At 42.0% G+C, this 14007-nt stretch overlaps 1 non-coding gene across 1 annotated transcript; it reads right to left on the bottom strand.

Annotated features, from left to right (window-relative positions):
- Positions 1–12724: 12724 nt before the first annotated feature.
- LOC115522505 lies at positions 12725–12831 on the bottom strand. Its single transcript, XR_003971411.1, has one exon. It is a non-coding gene; the product is annotated as a U6 spliceosomal RNA (small nuclear RNA).
- Positions 12832–14007: the final 1176 nt, after the last annotated feature.

Raw genomic sequence — 14007 nt, 5'->3', positions numbered from 1 at the left:
AACATGTTCTGCTTAATTTTCTAAAGCACCTTTTCAGAAGCATGACCTATGAATTAAAGCATGTTGGTGGTGGACCTTCTCACCATGATGACTTCACTTTGGCTTCTCTTGTTTGGCTCCTCACAGCTGTACTGAGAAGAGTTCTCATATTTTCTACATACTTAAGTTCCATATTCCATAGGTGAATTCAGGGAATGCTATATTACCTACTTGTTTTGCATGAAGTCTTTTCCAATGTCTTATTACCTGTTTTTTGTTTGTTTGTTTTGACTCAGAATCTCTTCATCTTCCTCTCCACAGACAAGAACTTTTGCCTTCTGGGATGTCTGTATGAAACTTTATTAATCCCCCTTGGGTGAAATTCTGTAGCACACTCCACATTTCCCGTTCTTTGCACTCTGCCCTCTTCTCCCTACCTGCTATTCAAAGGGTAGAGACCATGAAGTTTCCTCTGGACCCAGGGCAAATAGAAAGGTAATAAATGAGCATTTTGTAAGCCCCAGTTCTGGTACTGGTGATTATCTTCCTTTATGAGAAATCAAGAGGCCATATCTGGGTAAGGAATGGGGTCTCCTCAGAAAGTGAGTAGTCAGCAATTTATTTCTGGATTTGGATGCCCAGGAAACCAGAGAAACCTGCTTTACCAACATGATTTGTTATCTAGCATAAAGGGCATTTTTTTACAGCCCCTGGTTCCCTGTTCTGAGAGACTGGCTATAACTTTCAGGAGTATCTAGTTTGTGGCCAAACACAGGTCCATTTTGACTTATTAGGAGAAAAAGCAACTTGGGGACAAAACAAACTGCTTTTAGAAGGGAGAAGAGTTGCTTCTAGCCATAAAAGTAATCCACACTCATTGGAAAGGTTTTGGAAAATGAAAGAAGATATATAGAAGTAAAATAGACTGAATATTCACCAGCAAGAGAGACAAGAGTTGTTAGCATTTCACTGCATTTTATAACATATTTTCTCTACGCATGTAGAATATTTTATAAAATTAGAAAATTCTAAATATGAAGTTTTGTATCCTATTTTATACTTAATTTTATCTTATTAGCATTTTCCACATCAATAAGTATCAGCTAAAATTCGCACTTTTTTTCCTTAAGTAATCTCTGCACCCACTATGGGGCTTGAACTCATGACCCCGAGATCAAGAGTCGCATGCTCTACTGACTGAGCCAGCCAGGCGTCCCTCAAAATTGCACTTTTAATGACTGTATAATATTCCACTGTGCATGCTCTTATTTTTAATAATAAAAACCTTACATTTTTAAATATTTGGGGTCTTTTTATTTAGTATAAATGAAGCCTAAAATATATCTCCATACACAAACTTTTAATGGGTTTCTCATTTTTTAAAATGGGTCCTGAAAAGAAGGACTATGGGCCCTTGGTGCATGTTCCCAGATTTCACTGGGGTGAGGTTGTTTCTGCCTCAGAACATGCAGAACATGCAGAACATGCGTTGCAATCTACCTTTGCTGAGCAAGGCACACTTTACTCGAAACCACATTTCTGGTTCATTTCCCTATAATGGATTACAAAAAACAGAAAGAACCCAACCTAAGACTCCATCAGTTCTAAGATGTACCATTATGTAATACAGCAACGAGAAAGAATGCTACTGATTCAATTAGGATGCACCAATTGTAGGACGTATCTAAAATGCAAAAATGTTAAGGTTTGTAAAAATGTGCAACTCAGAAAGGAATATGCCTTTCATTTTATTCTCTTTGAGAGCATTTCTTTGGACCTTTTGCAAGTGGATCAAGATGGATCTGACATCAAATTCAGGGACAATGGCTGTCTTTGATGCACTGACACAGCCTCTCTGCCTTCTCTCTGTCACTTCCCCACCTCCAACCCCTCTCCAGGACTATCCCCACCATAGCCATCATTACAGTTCTTCTGATGACCCACCTGTTGTGCTATTCTCTTCATTATGCTTCAGAATCATCTGGCTGGAATTAAGAGAGCTATCTAGGGGTGGTGGGGGGAGTAAGAGTAGAGTTTGAATATTGAGTCATTTGAAATTTTAACCTACCCATCTCTTACAACATATTTGGATTACCAAGTTATTTTTGTATGACCACCCATGCTAGCCAGTTTTTGCTTTTATAGGTCAATTCCTACTGTTCTAAAAACTAACTCCCAAATTTCATATCTATTCTTCCCTATTTACACCGGGAGAGAAATGCACACATACACACATAAGTTATACCACCTTCCCTCCTCTCTCTGGAGTATGTGTATGTGATGTAGATACATATGTACATATCATATATACATATACACTTCTATATATACTTGTATATGTATACTTCATGCTTATAAGTATATATTTTATACTGTATGCCTTATACTTCTTGGAAGAAAGAGGACACTCATATATACGTCCATATTGAGAAACACATACCCATACTTTATTAATCTACATATTTCATAGAAAAATGTACACATTTATCCATAGTCAGCACCGTGGAAGAGACTTTAGCTATATCCTTTTATTTTGTTTTGTAAGTGGGTCAATATCTAATACCTTTCTTTTCACCACCAGAGTTCTGGGCTAGTTGAGATAAATAAAAGGTAGATGAAGATAAAAATATCTTTTTATTTCTAATTAAGCATTGAGCTGAAGAATGCAGTATAGACATGAGGCACAATAGGCTTACTACTAAACATAGCCCAGAATTCAAAGAACTCTGCCTTTAGTCACAGACAACACTGGACCACTACAACCTTCCGTCTCCCCCAAGAGGGGCAGAGACTTAATCCCAAAGGTTACTGCATGGTGCAGAGCCGATGAGAAGATGTGCTTTCCAAGGGCAAGTCATTTCCTAAACACAGTGAGGGGGAAGGGGTGAGCCAGCCATGCCTGCTTTCTCTGCGTAACTCATCTATTACTCATGTCACTCCACGACTGTGAGGAGTGGTGCAGGAGACCAGAAGCATTAGAGAAGAAAATGCTCCTCTTGGAAGCCTGATGAGTGGGAAAGACACATTTCTCCCCCAACACTGGATTTTATTTTAGAGGAGAAAACTGAGGCCAAGAAAATTTCATCCACTTTGTCAGAATCATGTAGCTAGTTAATGGCAGAGCGGGTCTTAACATTTTTCTTCTCCTGACTCCTACTTTCCTTTTCTTTTTCAGAGGAGAGGGAACCAATGGGCTAATTCATAATAAAAATAAAACCTAGTAATTAATTCAACTAATACTTACCGAACACCCACTGTGTGCCAGCCACTGTCTGGTCTCTGGAGATAGTGCTGAACAATTTAGAACAAGTACCTGCCTTCTTGAAATTTACCTCCTAACTGGGGAGACAGATAATAAACAACCAGCTTCAAGTAGGCCACATGGTACAAAGACAAGTGAGACAGAGTGAGAGTGACAGAGGCTACTCTTTCCAGAGAGCATCCTGGGAAGGCCTCCCTGAGGAAGTACGATTCGAAGAGAGGAACCAGCTATAGAAATACTGCAAAAAAAAGCATTTAGGCTGAGGGGATGGCTGATGTCTTAAAGACCCACTGAGTCCCAATGTGTTGGGTTTTGAATGCGTGTTTGTGCTAATTTAAAGAGAGGAGGAAGGGCAGAGAAAGTAACAATCAAATGAGTAGACACTTTGGACCCCACATGGAGGATGACTACTTTTCCCTATTCCTAAGGCTAATCTTGTCAGCAGATACCAGTGATTAGAATCCTGGGTGAAACATCGCTAGAAGACCTTGCAAACTCTCCATTTTAATTCTCAGTTGAGCAGTGTTACTCTAGGTTACTCATCTGGAAGAAAGCCTTGGAATGATCTTTATTGTCCTTTGGTTCTCCCACGCTAATAAGGCAGCATGCTCTCCAAGCAGGGAATGCCATACACATTCAGGGCTAGAGTCTCTCAAAATCCTGAAGCCGGCTGTATTGCTGGTTTACTGTCATCCCTTATTAGTGAAGGTGTCACAGACCTGACTCATGTCCCGTTGGGCATTTGGTATGTTTCTAGTGAATGCTTATATTACATTGATTTTGAATCACCAGTGGTATTAAGCGGTAAACAACACAGCTTTAGAAGAAATCCTCTGAGCTTTTGGATATTAAGATATTCTTAACTTCTGCTCTGTTTTTGTTACAGCCAAGTCTCCGGTAAGTTCCAAAGGATTGTATAGCCTAGCTCATCATTAGGCTCGGGATCCATAAAACTTATGTTTCAAGCTAGTTACTACCGTCACTACAGTGTGACACGATAGGGACCCGCAGTGGTGTGAGATTTCTGGGAAACTGCACGTTAAGAGCCAATCCATTCAGTTCACCTGGAAGAAAAGTCGTTGGGCAAGAAGTGGGAGGGTAGCAATGCCCTGGAACATTAACTTGCTCAGCATGGTGCTGAGCTAGTGTCTGCCAGGGGGGCTACATAATTAAGGTACATGGACTCCCCTAACTATGGGAGGGGAGGAGAGGTAATGGGGACTGGAACAGATCTGGAAAAAGCCTAGCTGTGTATGCATTAGTGTCTTTAAAAAGCACAGGTGAGGGAAATGCCTCTCAGAAGTAAGGGAAGAGAATTGAGGTGGCTAATCACATTCCTCTCTACGTTCCATCTCTCTGTGAAAAGCCAGGATAGAAAAGATGGGGAGATAAAAGTGCACTGTGAATTAACAACAAAGGAAGAGCCCTGGGTTCAGGCTGAGTGTGTCGTGCCCATCGTTGTATTCTCCCCTCCCCCAGCGCTCTCTAACACAGCGCCCCGCGACAATAGGAACTTGATTCTTATTTGTTGAAAGAGTTAGTAAATGAGTGAATAAATGAATGAGGTATGGATTAGGTACCTCAAATCAAAGTCCAGTATGCTTTTCAGGGCCTACCTGATAAATTAGTCTTTATGTAAAAATGAATTGTATAAAGGCAGGCTATGTAAATGAACTCCAAAGTCACATTATATTTGACAGGATGACTTTGAATGTACTAATCTCATGCCTTCAGAAAGTTTAGAGAGGACTGTGCTCATGAGGCAGAAGAATAAATATGAACCTGTTCCTAGATTTAATATGACACAGAAATATTTATACGAAGTCTTTCAATGTAAGGTTTGTTATACCACTCAATTTAATATGGGCAAAATTTTGCTATTTATACACACAATTCACTTCTTCTGAGTTTAGCAGGAACTTCAGAAGTGCCTCCAAGACCTATGTAGGTTACACAAGATCCCTGAGACAAAGAAGGCCTTATCCTCTCTGGCCAGCATATTACTTACTTGTACTCAATTATCTGGATAGGTGTACATTTATTCACATCTATCCACCCAGCCTTCATATTCTTATCTATCCATATCCATCCATTTCTCAAATTCTCCATTCCTGAATCTATCCATACATACATCCACATATCCATCCATGGATCCATCCATCCATCCATCCATCCATCCAATTCATACTTTATAAGCACATGCTATATGCCAGGTCATGTGTATTGGGAATAGACATAACAAAGACGTGGTCTTTTGTCCCAATAGCTCATTATCATTTTTGTTATGAGCTACATCTTGGGTTGACACAGCATGTTGTTTAAACTTCTATTGTACTCTAATGTGGTACATTTGCCCATTTGCACAACTACAAAATTAGCTGATTAGGACCATGATTTGTTCTGATTTTCTAATCATGTCAATGAGAAATCTGTGCATCAGGGGAAGTATACAGTTTGCCTTAAGTTCTCCCAACTGTTGATGGCAGAATAGAAACTAAGATGTAGGTGTTCTTTATTATAATTCAGGGTTCCTTCTATCACCTCCTGTGCGTAGCTAAAGTGGGTGTTCACTTCCTGAACAGAATGTAGAGTCTATGGAGAGTCAGAGGTCCTGGGTCTAACTATCATTCAGGAAGACCCTGCAAGCCTTGGGAACCTAGAGACCAAAGAGTCTTCAAGAAGCCAAAAAGAGATCGGTGCTACAGCATCTTTTAATTTTTCAAAGAATATTTATGATGTTTCATTAGAAGCCTTCAAGCTTACACAAAACACTGCATTTACACATGACACCCACTTCAGTAAGAGCCTAAGGGGGGACTCATTAGCAGAAAATTAGTTATTCAACTTGTTAAACATTAATTCCTCTTATGCCTCTGGTCTGCCCAGCGAAATATAACAGGGGGAAATATAGCAAACTAGAGTTACTGGTCCTTGTCAGCTGGCCTCCTTTTATTCTATAGGTCTAAATATTGCTTTGGTATGTCCTTCCATACCCCAGGGGCTCATGGAGGAGGAGGGCCACTAAAGAGAGGGGTAATGTTTTCTTTAATTTTTTTTTAAATTTATGAATGGATGCTCCTTTGCATGCAAGTACCATGGTAGTCTCAAGCTCCCACCATAGAGGACAGCCCCAGATGTCTCGGATGCTAAAGTTTTTAAGACTTTTGGCACGTGAGGCTGTTGGTACCCACTGACATAATGACCATACTATGGGAGAAAAGATGATCCAGTAGTGAAGATTTGGCAAAGGAAGTATGGAGCAGAGAAAGGGAAATGAGAGCACAGATTCTAGATCCCCAGCATCTAGGGATCTTTGGGCAGGAGAAGGGAAGAACATGTAGGGAAAAAGAGGCAGAAAGCCAGAGGACCAGAGATGCTGCGTTCCGCAATGGAAAGCTTGCAGAGTCATGTCTGCAGAGGCATGGCAGCTCTTCTGAAGCATGGTGCAGGGTGAGGCTGATAGGATCCAGGCAAGGGGTCAGGGCATAGGCTACATGCCACAGGTATGGGGCAAGGCTTCAGAATCAGCAGTCCACAATGTAGCTAAATAATCAGGGAAGGTTGGGTAGAGAAAGACCACCAACTTGCAGGGCCAGAACATTCCCAGACCTGCTCCTGGTTTCTGAGCATCCAGGTGGTCTGCAGGGCGAAGATGCACTGGTCTGAAATGGCCTATTACTAGGTGGTAAGGACAGTGAAAGCCAGGGATTCTCAGTCTTATGAAAGAAGCCAACAGTTTGGAGACAGGACGATGACACCAAAAAAGAAGGAGAACCAAGAAATGAAAGAAAGGGGACAGCCTTGGTGATATTAGGAGGAGCCTTTACCCAAAGTCAACTGTGCCTCTAGACTCAGTTGTAAAAGAATCAATGCATTCTCTCCTTCTGCTTAAGTGACTTCAGTTGTCCTTTGTAGCATTTGCAACAGAAAGTGTCCTGAACTAGCGAGTTCTGGTTTCTTCAGGTTAGGACTCGCCTTAAGCTAAATTTTAAGAAATCACTGTTGTCATTCTCTGAGCAGTTTCTGGACCAGAAGTCCAGGACATACTCACAACTCCTCTTGGTAGAGACCCTTCTTCTCATTTTATAAATAGGAACACCCAGTCTCAGAAAGGTGGTCTCTTGCCCAAGGCTACAAATCTGGCAAAATTGTAAAGCTGATTCCAACCGACTCTGAAGTTCTGGTGTTTTCCCCTCTGCCATATTGCCCCCAGCCCCACCCCCCAGGTGAGGTTAATCCCCAAGATTTCTGATGACTCTTTAAGGCTTCCATTCCACTTTCCTGCCTGCAGCACTGTTAGCTTTATTTCTCCCCTTTTCTCTACTCATCAACACATATGGTTCTCAGAATAGGCCCCCAGGATCCTTGCTCATGGCTGGGGATGGCTAACTAATTATCTGTGCATAGCATGCCAATGAGCAAAGACACCCATTATATATATATATATATATATATATATATATATATGTGTGTGTGTGTGTGTGTGTATCTATATATCTATATCTATCTATCTATCTATCTATCTATATATGCTATTATATATACATAGGAGCTCTCTCTAGGGGCACTTGGGTGGTGGCTCAGTGGGTCAAATGTTTGACTTTGGCTCAGGCCATCATCTCTTTGTTTGTGAGTTAGAGCCCGCACCAGGCTCTGTGCTGATGGCTCAGAGCCTGGAGCCTGCTTCAGATTCTGTGTCTCCCTCTCTCTCTGCCCCTCCCTCACTTATGCTCTGTCCCTCTCTCTCTAAGATAAACGAGCATTAAATTTTTTTTTTTTTTTAAAAAGCAGCTCTCTCTCTATATAGAAGTTGCTGCTCGGTTGATGTTGGTGATATAACTCAGGAGGGGCACATATTTTCTCTTGGAAGCATTTACTGAACCCCAAGGCATGATGCTGATGCAGGCTAGGGGCAATAGGGTCTGGAGAGGAGCCCCCTGTCCTCGCCTCTCTCTCTCCCAGCCTCATCTCAGGTAGCTGAGCCGTGCCCTGCATGCCTGTCTGCCAGCCTGCCAGGTGGGTCTTCCCTGTTAGTGCCAGCCTGCTGCTTTATGTGGCACCGTGTGACTGATTTGATGACCTGTGACCTGACTGTCCATCTGGCCACTCAAGAGTTCGCCCGGCTGTTTACCTTTTTTTGCTGTGACTGAATTTCCATTGCCTCTCTCAGCATCTGACTTGCAAACCATTCTGCTCTGTCTGTTAAATGGATGAAAAGAGAGGGTGACCTCCTGCTGCCAGTTCCGCCCTGTGCCCTCCCCGTCTTCGATCAGAATGCACCTGTGCTTCGGAGGCTTCCGCTTTCTCCTGAACTTGCCATTGCCTCCACAGCCGCCATCCCAGCTTGCCATGTGTGCGGTGCTCTGTGAAAGGAGAGACGTTTCATTTTGTACTTGGCAGGCGCTGAACTCAACTGGACAGTGAGACCCAGGAAATATGACACCATCTGCTTCCTGCCATGTTCTGGCTCCGGCACTTGATGTCAGGGCATCAGCTGTTACCTGAGTGCACTGGGTCCTGTGAAGTGAGCCATTCAGGAAACACCTTTGCTAACACTTTCCTCAACAGCACAATTTATACTGGCCAGCCTGCACTGCTGAGCATTTTTTCCTTCTTGACTCCCAAAGTAAAAATGTCTTCCTGCTTTCTAAGTTTTCCAAACAGAGTATATATGCATAATTATATAGGCACATAATAGAAATGTTTGCTTATTTGGCCATCCTTTTGTGTATGTGGACTTTTTTTCTGCTAGAGAGGTAGCTTTCTCAGATCAGTCCCTGGCTGCCTTGAAATGTATCAAGTGCTCTGTGCTTTGGTCTCCTCCCCATTCCAGGAGGTAGTGACGTCCTTAACTAGTGGTTAACTGAGGATTAGGCAGTCCAAAAGGAGGATTAAGCGAACAACTGTGTCATGGAAAATAGGAGAGACTGGTTGGGCCTCCTCCATGCTGGGAGTACCTAATCCAGCTGGCAGCACTCAGGGCTATAGGAAGGAATAGGGACTGTTTCCCTCTTGCCATGGTCCCTGCAAATCTCAAATTTCCCTGAACCCCTGACCTGCTGCTCTTTAGTTCTGGAAGCTGCCAGGCAGGTGGCATGGGTGATGCATTCAAGGCTGAGTTCTTTCCTGACTCAGTGGTTGTAATCCCATTGTGGACAGACAAATCAAGCCACCTGTGCGGAATATTAAAAATGAAACAAAACGCAAAAAACAACACTGCCGATCTGTTAATGAATTTTCAGACTCAAAGTATGCCATCTGGAACAGACACGCTGGCTTCTGGAATCTGTGTTGCTTCTTTCCTCTTTCTTATGATTTTGACATGGCTTTGGTTAGCCATTTCTATTTTGATGTTTAAAGGGTGATATTACACAAAATCTGAATCTTAATTGAAAATGTATGCTTTTCTCATTTAAGTTGCTGACTCTTTGAAGAATTATAGCATTGCAAAGTTTTCCTGAGAAAATTCTTTTTGGTCACCAGATTGTTTCCTGAATTAGCTGAAGCCTCTAGGTCCTAGGTCATAAGAAAAAATGAAACAATTTGTCACAGTGTCGAGTATGACGTTAGAGAAAATGCTGTGTATGAATTGTAAGCAATGCATTGTTTTTTGTGAAAGACTGAGAGAATGGGTGGGCTGCTCATGAACATACACTGCAGCCCCTGACAGCCAGACCATTACCATGACTTTTAAAAAAAAGTTTATTTATTTTGAGCAAGAGCACATGAGATTGGGGGAGGGGCAGAGAGAGGGAGAGAATCTCAAGCAGGCTCTGCACTGTCAGTGAAGAGCCCAACGTGGAGCTCGAACTCATGAACCGTGCAATCATGACCCGAGCCAAAATCAAGAGTTGGATATCCAGCCAAGTGAGCCACCCAGGCGCCCCATTGCCGTGATTTTATAAAATTTTTTTTAATGTTTATTTATTTTTGAGACAGAGAGAGACAGAGCATGAATGGGGGAGGGCAGAGAGAGAGGGAGACACAGAATCGGAAGCAGGCTCCAGGCTCTGAGCCATCAGCCCAGAGCCCGACGTGGAGCTCGAACTCACGGACCGCGAGATTGTGACCTGAGCTGAAGTCAGACGCTTAACCGACTGAGCCACCCAGGCGCTCCCCCCACCCCCATTACCGTGATTTTAATAGGAGTCATGGCTATACTCAGCCAGCTCCACCACCCACTGGACTTTCCTCTGGGAAGCCTGATGAAATGCACGTGAGCACCATACATTTATGTGTGAACACACACACACACACACACACACACACACACAGTGTATCCATGCCATTGTTTTTACACCTGCTAGAACCTATGGACAGAACTGCTGTCTCCTCCCTGTGACTGATGAAGACAACTCAGAGCCCCTTCTGATCCATCTGCCTCTGCCAGGCTAAATTCTCCCTTTTGTGGGATGTTGAAAACTATAACCTATACTCTGGTCCTAGAGATGGCAGAGGTGGCATTAAAAATTTGCTCATGTTTTCAACTCAGAGGGTTAGATAATTATGTGGCTTGAATCGTCGCATAGACTATGGTTTGCTTAATTACTAATTTCTGGTGAACCATGTTCTATTGTTTAAGATCCTATTGTTTAATATGTCCTGGCCTTTGGACATTTGTAGAAATATCTGTGTGAACAGCACGGTAGTTCTTCACTGAAAAGAAGGCAATACAGGCGTGGTCCTATGCAGCAGTGGCCACTTTGTTGGCACTAAATGATAACTACTTTGGGCATCTTAGAGGATGCCATGTTCTTGTCAAAGAGCCCACCACACACAGAGAGTAAAGGATTAGGAGTCCCATAATGGAGATCCATTAAATGTTGTAGTGTTAGAAATAATTAAGCAGCGTTTTATGATAGCACCAGCAGGCTAGTCAAGTGAATAATTCTTTTCAGGGTTTGCTCTTTCTCTCCATAGGTAAAGGATTTAGATGGATTTATGACATTGGCTGAAACGAATCAGTGGATAAACGATTATAGGATTTGAATGTGGTTAAGCCAAGATTAATGCTGCCGACTCTTGAGAACATAGGAGATGACTGTCACCCAAGTAAGTGAACTTGCAGTTCAAGATGTACTGTTTCTGGCCAACAGTTCAAATTCTCTGGGCACATCGACGTGCACACACTCTCTCAACCCAAACCCAGTATTCCCGTGTCACACTGTGAAGGATGGTAAGCAAACAATAATGACAGAGGGCTTGAGATGTGTTGAATAAAGTACTCAATGTGACTAAACTGCTGCTTACTAGCATTCTCAGGTCACCAGGGTACCATTTAGGCCGGGGCCTTAACGAGGTCATTTACCTTTACCTACACCAGAACCATTACCTTAATTGCTACTCAGCCTTCATGAAAGTGTTTATGGGTAAACAGTTTTCACCAAGGGAGTTATTAACTACCCCCTGGATTACCATAGGATCAGGAATCATAAAAATAGTAGCAATTGTAGTCATAATAACCTATGTTGTGTAAGTATCTGTTATAAATGTCTTAAATTTTCACCACCACCATCACCACCCAGAGCAGCTTTAGGGTGAAGCACAGCATAAGAAACAGAGCACTGGTTATTAAAAAAACATGGATGGATGAGAGGGTCCTCCTTATTCATCAAGTCTGGAAAGCATAAAAGAACAAAAGGGCTGCCATACCTTAACCTACCTATCATCTCTATCTTTTTATACTTGTGCTGAGGAACTAGTAGTAGACATGTGGATTGTTCTCACCTTAAAGAGGGGGGAAATGTTCTAAGTAAATATATTTTACATGTGTGCCCAAGGTCAAGGAGAGCCAGAGTTTTGCAAATAGTGTCAGTTCCATCGTCATTGGCTCATTCTATGGCTACATGGCACCCAAATAAGTTGAAAGCAGATATTTCAATCCATGCCCCAGAAGTTTAAGTAAATTAAACAGGTGGGGGCTGTGGAGACCTAGCTATCTCTTTTTGTGGACTGCTTTTCCAGTCCCTTGCCATGCGTCTACTTAACAGTAGATTTCCTGTAGACTGAAAAATACCTAGACTGAATTCTTGGTTGAGTCAACCTGGAAATATTTCCCACATCAGTCCTAACGTGTCTAAGCTGATGTTCCACCCATAAGGACTCATAAAGTCCTTTCTGCTTCTGGACCATTGTGATACACTTCTTCTCTCTCCTTAGTTGTCTGCATTACCTACAAAATAAAACTCAGCCTGAAAGAGTTTCATTCCATACACTCTGCTTTGGACCTTACCCTTTTCTCTAGCTGTCACTTACAACTTCCCTACACATGTAGCACTCTGGATCATTTAGGCCTCACTCTGTATGCCTGCCCTACCAGAAGAAAGCAAGATAATGTAGTTAAAGAATTTATCAAATTGATCAATAAAGAGATAATCTTTAAATGAAACAAATGATCGTACATTTCCATACTGACTTCTTAAGTACAAATAAAAAACTTGGTATGAGCTTCTTCTTCTTCTTCTTCTTCTTCTTCTTCTTCTTTTAAATATGGAATGCTTCACGAATTTGTGTGTCATCCTTGTGCAGGGGCCATGCTAATCTTCTCTGTATCGTTCCAATTTTAGTGTATGTGCTACCAAAGCTAGCACTGGAATGAGCTTCTGCAAGGACCCTATAGACTGAGTACGATTCTCTTTCTTGGTCAGTAGCGAACTAGATGGTTCTTCTTCCAAAGGGAGCCTTTGAAATATTTGAGGAAAACAATCATAGATCCTTCAAGTCTTTTCCTCATCAGGGTAATATTTCATGTTTCTTCAGCTGCTACTTACAGGAAATAGTTTCAAATTCCCTTCCATTCAGCTTACTTCTCAGATGAAATCCAGTTGTGTAATGCCTTTCTTAAAGAATAAACAGTATGGCACACAGACACATCATTCCCTTGATCCGGATTCCACACTTCTAGAGTTGTCTTCTCAAATTGTTAAAAGACGTTTTTGCAGCCACATCCTATACGATTAACCCACGTTGGTCTTGCTGTCACCTAAAAAGCCTATATCTTTTAAAAACACACGCATGACTATCTTGAAGCCATCCCTCCTTCATTCTGTATTTATGCAGCTGGTCTATTGAGCATAAATGAAGGCCTTCACATTTATCCCTGTTGAAATCCATCTTGTTAGTAAGCCCAACATTCTAGCTTCTCAAAGTCTTTGATGATCCTGGTTCAGTATTTCGATCCCCTAACGAGTTCTCTCAGATGAAAATTGATCTACATACCATTTTTGTACTTGGAAAAATGTTGCTGTCACAGCCTTACACTCGAATCAAAGGAGACCTGTCTCAGCCTAGGTTATGAACTAAAAACTCAACATCTACAAGAGTGAAGAGGAAGGTAATAGAGAGTGGTAAGACCAGAGTGTGTTAAGGTGTCTTAGTTCACACCTGAATCACAATAACAATATGTGGACCAACAATACCAAGTGAGCCTTGGCAACTGGTGGGTAAAAGTAGCTGTGTTTCCATGGGGTCACATTCCAGTGGCATTTAAAGTATGTAGAAACTAAGGCCAAATAGCTCCTGCTGTTTTTGACAACTCAAGCTGCAACAATGTGCAGTATATTTTTCATCTTAAGATAGTGCTCATAATACAAACTAATTAAAACAGGGCACAACAAAATCATGGACTGATTCTCCTACCACGCAAGGTTATATACCTTGCTCCTGCCCTCATGAAATTCTGCCTAACAACAAGGAGATCACAAGGAAGAACCCCCTGGAGACAAGAGCCAAAACTTTCTACATTGCTAGTGGTAAATGTGGCCCAG

The sequence above is a fragment of the Lynx canadensis genome, chromosome C1 (genome assembly GCF_007474595.2).
Source record: "Lynx canadensis isolate LIC74 chromosome C1, mLynCan4.pri.v2, whole genome shotgun sequence".
Lineage (NCBI taxonomy): Eukaryota > Metazoa > Chordata > Mammalia > Carnivora > Felidae > Lynx > Lynx canadensis.
The sequence above is the reverse complement of the archived record's forward strand: the minus strand, read 5'-3'. Positions and strand labels throughout refer to the sequence as shown.